This window comes from Harpegnathos saltator, unplaced genomic scaffold (genome assembly GCF_003227715.2).
Source record: "Harpegnathos saltator strain DR-91 unplaced genomic scaffold, Hsal_v8.6 scaffold418, whole genome shotgun sequence".
Taxonomy (NCBI): domain Eukaryota; kingdom Metazoa; phylum Arthropoda; class Insecta; order Hymenoptera; family Formicidae; genus Harpegnathos; species Harpegnathos saltator.
In genome coordinates, this window is record NW_020230226.1 from 589,202 (window position 1) to 602,720 (window position 13,519).

Sequence of the window (13,519 nt, forward strand, 5' to 3'; positions counted from 1 at the left end):
CCAAGTCGAGTGATATTTTTTTAACAAGATACTCATATCACTAACTTGGTCTGCTGCTTACTTCTGCTGAACACAATATTATTCCTCACCTATGGAAATAATAGCATTATATATATATTCATTCAACGTCGATGATAAATTTATTAACATTAAAGAAATTATGGTTTATAACTTTTTTAACTTACACTCAAATTTAAAAATATTTTTCACTTAAAATATTATTAGACAATTAATACTCTCCTTTAATATGCTGTTTTACAAATTTTATGAAGCCTTTTGCCACTTTTCTTCACAATCACTATTTGTTTTCTTCATTTCTTCAATTATAACTCAAAGTCTCCAAGACATTTGTGTCTACGCCACAATCACTACTTATTTGACACTCGTATATGCCATCCTTCTGCTCTCGTAATAAGTGACAGCGCTGACGTATGAAGCAGTGGTTGTCTTTTTCCTCAAGTTGGAGCACATTCCGAAGTCAACAAAAACCGGTGCACATACCTTTCAATTCACGAGTGTACTACTTGTATGCCAAGTTTCAGGAAAATCGCCGTATGGCACTTCTCTAGTGTTACTTGTTAGAATAATACAGTACACACATACACATACAGTACATACATACATACACAACACATACATAATACATACACAAATCTCATCCTTTGAATCTTTCATCGCCAATAATAAATAAATATGGAGGGAAATAATGCGCATATCGGCAATGATTTATTAATTTTTTATTTTATTAGAAATAATTATTAGAAAGAAGTTTCAGTTTGTTTTATTTGTAAATCTGTTTTACTTGCAAATGCTCTATTTTGTTTTATTTATTAACTTATTACATTTATTAACTTTTTGTTCTATTTTGTTAAAAAGTAAAATATTTAATAGTATTTAATAGTATTTAATTTATTCTATTTGCCAAATTGAATGTAACGAGAATTTATGTGACGAGGACTTATATGAATTGGATTAATATGAAATTTTTTTATAGTTACATGCAAATTTATAATAATACATTAATTATCATTCCAAAAACGAGATGTAATATTCATAATTCATCAATTAAAATACAGTTATTAGGTTAGATACTTCTGCAGTTTTTTTCTTTATTAATATTAATAAATTATTAAACATGGAATAACAATATATAACCATCATGTTCTTCACCCCAGATAGGTTATGCATGTAATGGAGATGCAATGAAGGTAAAATTGTTGGTCTGTTCTTTTCAGCTGCACTATTGAACTGGTGCAATAAGTTAAAGCGAGAAAAAATATAATTGTCTCATTCTAACTTATTGCACTAGTTCCGCAGTGCAGCTGAAAAGAACAGACCAATAATCATTTTCATTTGAAGAACCATTAACTGGAATAACGTGTAGCGCTATGTTGTTTCCTGCGTTCTGTGGCGTTCTTTTCCATCAAAGGCCGCGTTCCGAAATGCACTGCCGGTACTGAAAATCTATAGTATACGTGACACAATCTATGTATTTTCAGTACTGGCAGTGAATTTCGGAACGCAGCCCTATGTGGCATCTCTGCACCTATGAATTTTTGCTATACTCGTTAGTTCTAGTTCTGAACCAATGCAGTTGAAGTGCAGCATTAGTTCAGCTGAAAAGAACAAACCTATAGGCTGTGTTCCGATATTCACTGCTAGCACTGAAATTCTATAGTGACACAAACTATGTATTTTCAATACTGACAGTAAATTTTGGGACGCAGCCCGTGATGATTGGTCTGTTCTTTTCAGCTCCACTGCGGAACTAGTGCAATAAGTTAGAATGAGACAACTATATTTTTTCTCACTTTAACTTATTGCACCAGTTCAGTAAAACCAGTGCAGCTAAAAAGAACAGACCAGATGATTTCTGACTGGTGCTCTATTGCATATGGCGAATCATATTTAATTACACTAGTGTGAACCAGTGCAGAAAGTTTTTTTAAAAAGAATAGATCCGTTGTGATACTATATATATAATTTGATATATGCGATATATAATTATACTCAGATAGAAATTCATGCTGATAATAGCATTGCGAATATTTAATGTGTAATTTGTGATGTAATTGTAATAACACAACATGTTTGAAATGCGTTTGTTAAAAAAATATTCATTTATTATGTTATAAATTTAATCATATAATATTGAGTTATTTATGCTACAATAATTGCGGTTAAATTGCATTCTTTTTCGGAAAAACTAAGCACAATTACCATTGATATCAAAATATGTGGCAATATTGATGCAATTTTTATAGAATTAGATGTCTTGTTTCATATGCCAACAAAATTCCTTTTTCTTAGTAAAGCCAATATTTTAATATTATATGCAGGCTGCGTTCCGAAATTTACTGCCAGTACTGAAAATACATAGTTTGTATCGTGTATACTATAGATTTTCAGTACTGGCAGTGAATTTTGGAACGCAGCCGCAGACGCATCTTAACGACATTATGACGAAATATCCTTAGTAGCATATATTGTTGGACCAATATTGGCTACAAATTGGGCCTCCAATATTGGTCAATGTAACTCCAATGTAAGTCAATATTGGTATAACAGTGCTATGCAATATTGGCGATATATTGTAATTTAATATCTAACCAATATTGGCTATATATTGGGATACACTGGGCCAATGTAACCCCAATTTATGTCACCGTAGCCAATGTAACACTAATGTAACGCCAATGAAGTATACTACTAGGGATGTCTATCTGGAATATACAAAATACTTTGAAAACTGTCAAAAATACATATAAACTATCAAAAATACACTGAAGTATGTAAAACATAATGGGTCCAACCTATTTTTCATAAAATTTGTATTACCAACATTATTAGCCCTATAAATGGCGGCAGACTGTTGCAACTCCTAGGCTGCGTTCAGGGATACGCTATTTAACGCTATGAGCATGCTCTGTCTTTGTTACTTATTGCAAATTGAACGAGGACAGAGCACGCTTTTAACGCTAAATAACGTCTCCCCGAATGCATCCCTATTGTAGGAACTTTACCCATGTCGCGTGAAGAACTCAATAACGTACATATAGTCGTATTATGAGCTAAATTTTATTAATCAAATAAAATGTGTCTCGTAATAATTATAAAAATAATTCATGATTATGCTTCGTTTTAAAGCAAACATATCCCAGACAGCACATGTTCTTCTGGGGACGTCCTGAAGATGAAGAAACATCCCCTGGACGTCTTCAAGACGTACTCTGGACGTCCTCTGGACACTTGTTTTGTTAGGGATCAAACCGCTGAAACGGACAAATTAGCCTGAACAATATGATAGCGGCATGAAACGTGTATACATATAAACGTGTATAAAATTTATTATACTTTATTCATGAAAATCTAATATGAAAAAATTTTATTTTATAACATAAACTTAAGGAAGAAATTATTGATACATAGTGTTTACCCTAATAGCACAGATGTCCAGAGGACGTCCAGAGTACGTCTTGAGGACGTCCTGGGGATGTTTCTTCATCCTCAGGACGTCCTTAGGATGTTCCCAGGAGAACATGTGCTATCAGGGCAATCATGTTTACAAACATCGAGAAAATAATCTCCTAACGAAGAATAAATTTATTTTTTATTAAAGGATATTCTTTACCAGTTCTTACGTTATACACATAAATTGATTGCTTATTCTCGTTCATTCTCATATTTTTCGATATTCTCAGTTAATCGTAATCGAAATAATTATTTTCTAAAGTTTATCTTATCAGCAAAAATAATCAATATCAAACATATCATTTTACGAAATTTTGAAGCATAGCACAATAATCGAAAATTTTAAACCAATATGATTGTTTGTGTAGTTGTATGATACGTATTATTCGTCATATATAATGTCGGTAGAATAAGTTAAATATAATACCAATACAATTTTCATATTACGCCGATATTATTAAAACATCCACAATGTCAATATTATAACAATGAAAGTTTTAAAAAATATGCTACTGGTATTATGAAAAAAATAAAAGCTATATACAATACCTATATAAAATTGTTATCAAACTAATTTCAGTATTCAGTTTTTTAAATATATTATGAATATAATCGATAATATTTTTTAAAATAAAAAAGTATGTAAAATAATTCTTCTGCGATTTTACAATATTACGATTACAAGCGATACATGGTAATTGAAAAAGGATGGGACATTCCTGTATAATAAATGTATTATTTACAGTCGTGGACAAAATTAAGGGGACACTGCATAAATTTGGGCAAATCCTCTGTTTCATCCCAGTGTTGTAAATAAATTTTAAATTTTGAACGTAAAATATTCTTGACATGAAAGAACATTAATTTAGTATATATAATTGTAAAAATAGTATTTCTGTAACTGTTTATATATATTTATTCATATGATTAGCATTTAGACCTTGAACAAAATTAAGTGGACAAACAGAAAATTTTATATACAAAGTGGAACAATATAAACAAACGTTGAGCTTTACCTAATATGTGATGTTGTTGCGTCCTCAGTGTACGTTGATCCTTGTACCAGTACAATCAAAGTTAATAAACAGACATACCACTGTGATAAAAAAATAAGGTGAATTTTTCATTTAAACTTCGCGGGTACACTAAAATCATGAAATTATTTTTTTGTGGGTTGGTAGCACTGTCTTTGATATCTATGCATTTCATGTCAATATATTCAATTGCTGCAGAGCTATACGTGTTTTTGTAAACATACAAAAGTGAGTTTTTCGATTTTTACTATGTCTGATTTTGTTGAGCAAAGAATTTGCATTAAATTTTGTTTGCGGAATGAATATTCTGTCGCGGAAACGTTGAGGATGTTGCAGAAGGCCTTTGGTGATAAGGCTATGTCGCAAAAAAATGTTTACAAGTAGTACAAAGTGGTTCAAAGAAGGCCGAGAACGAGTTTAAGACGAACAGCGCCCCGGACGACCATCAACATCTACCGATGAAAGCCACGTGAAGGAAATCAAAGATTTGCTGTTGGAATATTATTTGAATGTTATGCGTCGTTTGCGTGAAGCTATTCGCCTCAAGAGGCGAGAATTATGGGCAGACAATTCTTAGTTTTTGCACCATGATAATGCGCCGTCCCACACTGCATTGGTTCTTCGAGAACATTTCGCCAAAAATCCGACCCATATCGTTCCACAATCACCGTATTCACCTGATTTAGCACCGTGCGACTTCTGGCTGTTCAACAAACTCAAAAGACCGCTCCGGGGATGTCTAAGCAAAAAAAAGTATGTCTAAGCAAAGAAAAGAGTTTTCCGTTCATCTGCGAAATCTAATTATTTCAGACTGCAAAAATAAGCTAAGTTATCGTAAAATAGCCGAAAAATATAAAGTTTCGAAAAGCGCAGTTCATAAAATTTATACAAAATATTTACAATATAATACTGTCGAAAATGTACATAGTCGAGGATGGAGACGTAACACAAGTGCATACGATGACAGAAAAATTGTGAGAGAAGCTCAACGTAACCCATCGACAACGTCACGAAACATTGCTGAACAACTACGATTAAACATATCAAAAACTATGAGACGAAGACTAAAAGAGATGGGTTTAAAGAGTTGTGTAAGTAGACGTAAACCATACATTAATAAAGTGCATAAAAAGAAATGTTTAGCTTTTACAAAAAAATATGTAAATAAGTCATTATCATGTTGGAAACGAATAATATGGAGCGATGAAAGTAAATTTGAATTATTGAATAAAACAAGAGAGCACACGTGTGGAGGAAACCGAATGAAGCTCTAAAGAAGCAATATGTTGTACCAACAATCAAGTATGGAGCAGATGCAATAATGATATGGGTTTATTTTTCGTGGTATGGAATTGGAAATTTAGTAGCTATAGATGGAATCATGAATGCTGATAAATATATTGACATTTTAAATAAAAACTTAGAAAAATCAATTCTAAAAATGGATCTCGATAAAAAATGGATGTTTCAGCAAGACAATGATCCGAAGCACACAGCAAAGAAACAATTTTTCCAGAATTGTAAAATAAAAGTTCTTGAATGGCCTTCAAAGTCCAGACCTTAAACCAATCGAAAATTTATGAAGTTTACTGAGTACAGAGATTTCATTAGAAAATCGCAATAATAAAGAAGAGTTTTTAAATGAATTGCAACTAAAATTTCAAAGAATTGATAAACATTATCTGGAAAAACTTGTTGAAAGTATGCCACAACGTTTACAAGCAGTAATAAAAGCAAAAGGCTACAATGCAAAGTATTAATACTTACTTTATATAAAGTGTCTACTTAATTTTGACCATGTGCAGCTTTATGTTATTATCATTAATCAATAAAAATTCTAATATATTATTTGTTACAATTGGTTTTTCTTTATATTTTGTTAAATTATACTTCGTTAATTTAAATAAGCAATAAAGGTTTGATTTTTTGACATTATTAGTTAAATTAAATTAACCTTTCGTTATTTATGATACCTGTCTACTTAATTCTGTTCACGACTGTATATATATTTGTTTTATAAAATATATACATATTTTTTTTTACTACGAATTCTCTACGAATAATCGCGACACCTAACGATTATTTGGGCGCGATAAGTTTTATCGTAACATACATATATGCGATATTCCCGTGTTATCATGATAAAATAAGAGAAATGTCTGTGGAAAATGTAGCCGATAAATATTGAGATTTAAAGTGCGACTAGGTTAACGTACGAGATATCATATGATTTTAGAAAAAAAAAATCGGGACATCTTTGAACTGCGTGCACGCCATATTGAGTGGAGCCCACCGCCGATCCGAGAAAATTCGGAACTGGAAATCACTGCGATAGTACTCCAACACCTCGGGGCACACTATTCACTAACTTATAGGGTGTTTCACTTCTACGGGATCGATTAAGGTAAGCCACACGAGATAACTCATAAAGAGTCGGTGTACATGCACAAGGCATCGTGTTTTTAGAGATTCGTCTTACCGGAGCCGGACGCTCGAATTAATATACTTTTTCAATTATATACCAATTATATATAAAATATATACAGAGTGTCCGGGATCTTTTAATAACTATTTGCAAAATAGTACTTGACTTTTTTTCTCAGTTTGATCTGATTAATCTCTACAATTTTTCGTTTTCAAAAGACCCCGGACACCCTGTATATATATCAAATACTGAAATTAGAAGGAAAAGTTAGAGAAAATATTAAAAGAATAAAATTCCCTCCTTATTAGATTCTGATTAGGTTCAAGAGCCGTCCTTCAACGAAAAGAATCTTCTCAACTATCACATCTCATGCTCTTTTTAGAAGACTTTTAATAGCTCATATCACATTCTTCTCTCGTTCATTGTCTTTTTCGTTCCTCGCTAGATGAAATAATCGAAATAATCGAATGGAGCCACACGTCGTCTTAAACACTCGAACCCGATGAGCCGGCGATAAGTAGATAAGCGACAAACTTAATGAGTAAATTCAAGAATTCGGGACGAATCCCAGTAAACAAACGAGACTCGCCCCGCTATCGCGAATTGACTTCTTTTTCTCACGGTATCGAGCAGGGCCCGTATTCTTGAAAAATGTCGGCATACGATATTTCATAAAAATGTCACTAGATATCACTATTCCCAGCCAATTAAATTGTCCCATTGATGAAATATCGTATACGGTATTTTTCACAAATTTTCGAGAATAAGAGCTCGGCTACGTTCTCGCTAAGCGCGCTGCGATAAGTCCTACGTCATGGACACCCTGTAGGGTTCACGCACGCCCGCACGCACAGCACCCGCACATGTGTACTCGCGTAATACGTACACGAGGAAAGCGATTTACACAGCGCAAACGGGCGAGGGAGCGAGCGAGCTTACAGCGCCGCTGCACAATTTACGCATCTACGCGCCGTCGTTAGTACGGGTCGTCGTCGTCGTTGGACAACCCTACCGACCAAGGCTACCCTCCCTCTATTCCCCTTTCTTTTTTTATCCTCATGGTTCGGATGCGCGATAGAAGGGTTTTTATAACGGTGTGTCCTTGGAACCGCCGACAATGGCCGCGGCCGGATAGCGTTTCCTGCGCTATCTAGCAACGCGGCACCTGTTATAGAAGCTCGCTGCCGTCTTCGAGCCGTACGCCCGCGGCCGATCGACGATGTTTGGTCTTCGATCGCTATCGAGAGAGAAGATACTGAGGCCACCGGCGACCTATGTCCCGCTCTTTAGCGCGACGATCACCGAATGCGACTCCAACGTTCCATTTTTACCGCGAAAACCAAGTCCGTCCGGGCGATTTTTAAATGCTTCTCCTCGCTCCTCGACGAAATCTGACACCTCCGATCCGCACGGGTGATCGTTCTAAAGTCACGTCACGGTGCGTGGCGAGTTTTCTCCCTTCGCCGGAATATCTGACCTATTTTGCGTCCGTTGTTAAAAAAGAGAAAAAAGGTAAAGAGAGAGAGAGAGAGAGAGAGAGAGAGAGAGAAAGATAAGTAGATAAGGGAAGCACAATTGAATCCCATCGCAATTCCTTAGCTTTCGGGTCACCTCTCGCGCACGGCGTCGTGAAACGTGACTCCCAGTGTTGAGGACATTGCTCCGTGTCGTTCTGCGTCGGGTCGGCTGAAAAAGTCGTTGAACGAGAGTGTGTCGGTGCATCGACCACGGGGTTGTCGAACGGGCGAAAGCACGCAAATAGAAACCAGTTTCATCTCCTTGATTGCGAGCGCGCGCCGAGCCCCTTTATTTTCTCTTCTTATTAGATTCCTCTTTCGCGAAAGTGTTACAAGGTCGTGCGTGCTGAAATGACGCACGTAACACAGAGACCTTCCGCGAATTTGCATTCTTGCGCAGCGAAAGAACAAGATGGGGGCAATGACCGAGAAGCTCACCCAAATAACGCGAATTATTTCTGATTCTCTCTCTCCCTTTTTTTCGTGGCAGTCTATCATTGCGTAAAAAACAAAAATACAGTGTTACAAGGTCGTGCGTGTTGAAATGATGCATGTGACACAGAAATCTTCCGCTAATTTGCATTCTTACGTAATGAAAGGGTAAGATCGGAGCAATGACCCCGAGGAGTTTGCCCAAGCACCACGCGAATCGTTTCCGATTTTCTCTCTCTTGTTTCCGTGGCAATCTGTCATTACATAAAAAAAGAAAAACGAAAATACAGCGTGCGTGCTAAAATGACGTACGTAAGATAGAGATCTTCCGCGAATTTTCATTCTTACGCAACGAAAGGGCAAGATCGGGGCAATGACCCCGAGGAGTTCGCTCAAGCAGCACGCGAATCGTTTCCGACTTTCTCTCTTTTTTTTCCGTGACAATCTGTCATTACATAAAAAAGAAAAACAGAAATATAGCGTGCATGCTGAAATTATGCATGTAATATAGAGACCTTCTGCGAATTTACATTCTTACGCAACAAAAGGGCAAGATCAGGGCAATGACCCCGAGGAGCGCGCGAATTCTTTCCGATTTTCTCTTCCTTTTTTCGTGGCAATCTGTCATTACATAAAAAAAGAAAAACAAAAATACAGCGTGCGTGCTAAAATGACGCACGTAAAACAGAGATCTTCCGCGAATTTTCATTCTTACGCAACGAAAGGGCAAGATCGGGGCAATGACCCCGAGGAGTTCGCTCAAGCAGCACGCGAATCGTTTCCGACTTTCTCTCTCTTTTTTCCGTGACAATCTGTCATTGCATAAAAAAAAAACAGAAATATAGCGTGCATGCTGAAATGATGCATGTAATACAGAGACCTTCCGCGAATTTGCATTTTTACGCAATGAAATGGCAAGATCGGGGCAATGACCTAGAGGAGCGCGCGAATTGTTTCCGATTTTCTCTCCCTTTTTTTCGTGGCAATCTGTCATTACATAAAAAAAGAAAAACGAAAATACAGCGTGCGTGCTAAAATGACGTACGTAAGATAGAGATCTTCCGCGAATTTTCATTCTTACGCAACGAAAGGGCAAGGTCGGGTCGATGACCCCGAGGAGTTCGCCTAAGCAGCACGCGAATCATTTCCAATTTTCTTTCCCTTTTCTCGTGGCAATCTGTCGTCGCATAAAAACAGAAATACAGCATAATTCGCGTCCGGTTTGTTGGAAATTTATATTTTTCTTTACATAGCCTTCTTGCAAAAAACAATGCTTCATACTTGGTTAAAATTTGATTATGTAGAAAAAGAGATACGAGACATAACAAAATTTAAATAAAATTACGAACAATGTGTGTGCATGAAGAAATACATATCTCTCTCGCAAAAAACAATGCAGCTTCGTGCTTGTTTAAAATCTGGGTGTGCAAAGAAAAGGGAACCTGAGAAAATTAAAAAAAAATTACAAACAATATGCAAGATCTGCTTTTGTTTGTAATTTTGTTTAAATTCACACGCGTAGTGAAGTTAATTCAACAGACGTTTCCGGAGTCGCGTTTTCGAGCGCGACGCGAGAGAATGGTTACGGAAGCTAAAGTCACCCGGTGGAGATCGCGCCGGAGAAGGAAGCAGAAGCGCAGCGGCGGGCAGCAACGCCGCGAGCGAATAGGTCGGAAAAATCACATATGAGCGTACCGTGCGTGCACACGCGTGAGTGCGCGCGCGCATGCGTGTGTACGCACACACGTGTGCACACACATGTGCGAGTGGTCGAGTGCCGCTTCGCCAGTAGATGCAGTTTAGGAAATCACGCATATACACGTGGCAACATCGCGCAACATTCCATGATCCGAGACCGGTTTGCCGACCCACTAACACTTGCCTAATGCAGATAAACCCACGCCCTATATGTGAAGTACGTCGCTTATTTTTTATTGCGACCAGGGCGAGCTGGCTGCGTTGCCTAGCGCGCCCGCCCGCCCGCCGCCGCCCGCGCGCCCGCGCGCCCGCGCGCCCTCTCACCCAGCGTGCGCGCGATGCGCGCACGGCGCTTCACTGATTTTTAGAGTCATACAAAAAAACTTGCCGACCTAAAATTATGCGGCCGGCTTATAGGACCGGCCGCGGCGACGCCGCTTGGCGACGTTGGTTTCCATTAAATAACGCAGCGATCACGAATTTATTCGTAATAAGCTGAATCCGCGCAGAAGGAAGTGTTGTACGGATGTGGGGATTAAATTAATCGCGAAGATAGATCCGCTTGTGCGTGAATTTGGTCCTTCCGGATTAAAGATTGCGGCTAGATGAAGAATTGTACATACCCATACGGCACAGAAAGCAGCAGCAACATTGCGACAATATTGCAATATTGCAGCGACGTTGCAGCAATGTTGCCGCAATTTTTATATTATATTATTATTGTCATTATGGCATATTGTAGCGGTCGATTGTACAGCGGTCACGATGAAACGATCTAATTTATCTTGAGGTCGCTGCCAATCTTTTGTCCCTTCGATATCATTTACATGAGAAACCAAACGTTGTCGTAAACGGAAGTCAAAAGCTAGGAACCTGCGAGAAATATCTTCCGCATCGGCTCGAGACTTCTCTTCGCGAAAATTCTACAACTAAATATTATCCCTGTCCTCTCACCAAATGCTGTATTTCCGACCGCGACAGGCGCACACTCGCTTGCTTGGTACAGCTGTTCATACCTGCTGTTCTATCTCATCCAAATTATAGGTGGACGGTATCCGAGGGATCCGTCAGCCTGAGAATATCAACCTCAGACGAACGGTAAATGCTTTTTTACCTCAACGGTCGCTGTCGACTTTTCCCCTGAAAATATCCTCGATAAGTATCGCTCTCAAATTCGCCTCTAAACTGCCGACTTGGGTCGTTCCGGGAAGAAAAGCGTAAATTACATACGCAGAACATTCTTTGCACAAACCATTCTACGTTTTGTCATCCTGTTGATGACTAATCGCACGAGCGATATGGGGACAATTCTTTGGCCATTAAGATAATGTACGCATTATTTAAATCTCGTGAAGTATATATATAGATTTCCTGAAGCATCGGCCATTATGTCTATGACACATTAACCATTTCAATCGGCAATTCGGCTCGCGTTCCTTCCGAGTCATCGCGCGAGTATTTGTCGTTAAATCCGTACGTTTGCACAGATTTGTCGGGGAGGCGGAGGATCGTAAAAAATTCGGTGGATTTAACGGCAAGATGCTACAATATTATCCGTCTCCTTCGTGACCGGATGATGAGCAGCGGAAGTCAATGTGCCGAGCATGGACTTGGGCTGCCGCAGTGAAATTTTTAGTTACGACCTCTTATCTATCGCTCGCGACAGGAAGCGGACACGTAGTGTGAAAAACGTACGGAGATGTACATGGAATTATAATATAATGTTTCGCGTGTCCATTCTGTGTAGCCGCGCTTTCGCCATCACCTTTAATCCGTATAAGTTAGTAACTTCCACCGGCAAAGAGCCGGCAAAAGTACGGAAAATACACCAATATTTCAGGATTCCAGAGTTCCCTTAACTCCCTCTGAAAGTGAAGCGAGATTAAATCTCGTCGTAACCTCTTCTTAACCGCTAAAACATCATTAATTAATACAATCATAGAATATAATTAAGAAATTACTATATTGCATTCTGCCTTCGTATTAATACCGAGATACAAAATGCGTCGAGATATGTTTCCAGTTTGGAGTGACTTGATATTGACGATGATAGTTTTTTTTCTCGCAGATACGTTTATCGTAATATCGTGTTTATCGTTATCATATCGTATGATACACCGCAACAGACTTCAAGTTTTTCTTTGATATTGGATATTATGTATACTTCCGCATCTTCTTTGTTTGAAATAGGCAACAAGATATGATGCATCAGCGAGCTAAGGATTAGATATATATACATATATATACTGAATATATATATATATATATATATATATGTATATGCTAAAAAAAATATATATACATGTGCTGAAAAATTATATTGAATTATAATTATATACATGTATATCTTTTCAGTGCAATATTCTTCAACATATTATGACGGCTTTATCGCGATACTCTCCTACGTTATGACATCGTTGAGCTTTTTTTTGCGCAAGGATAACTCGCATTTTACCCGGAATTCTTTCCCGGCTGTCCCGCATTTAGCGCAACGTAAGGTCGGCCTACGTAACACCTGTTTAAAGAGCCGGCCGATAAATAGGGTATTACGGTCAATGGTTATGGTCAGCATTGAAAGGCGCCGAAAGCCAAAACGAATTCAGTTGGGCATACGGAGGGAAAGAGAAAGAGAGAGAGAGAGAGAGAGAGAGAGAGAGAGAGAGAGAGAGAGAGAGAGAGAGAGAGAGAGAGAGAGAGAGAGAGAGAGAGAGAGAGAGAGGGAGGGAGGGAGGGGAGGGAGGGAGGGAGGGAGGGAGGAGAGCAGATAGAGAGGGGAAGAGAAAGAGAGACAGAATGTGTGTGTAAAGGACGAAGATTCTTTTAACTGCAAAGAATAATTGCACTTGACGCTCGAAGAACGGCAGTGTATGCCAAAGAGGTGTCAGGTCCACCAGTTAGGATACTTTCTTCCATTATACCGGCGACAATGTATCAGCAGGTAG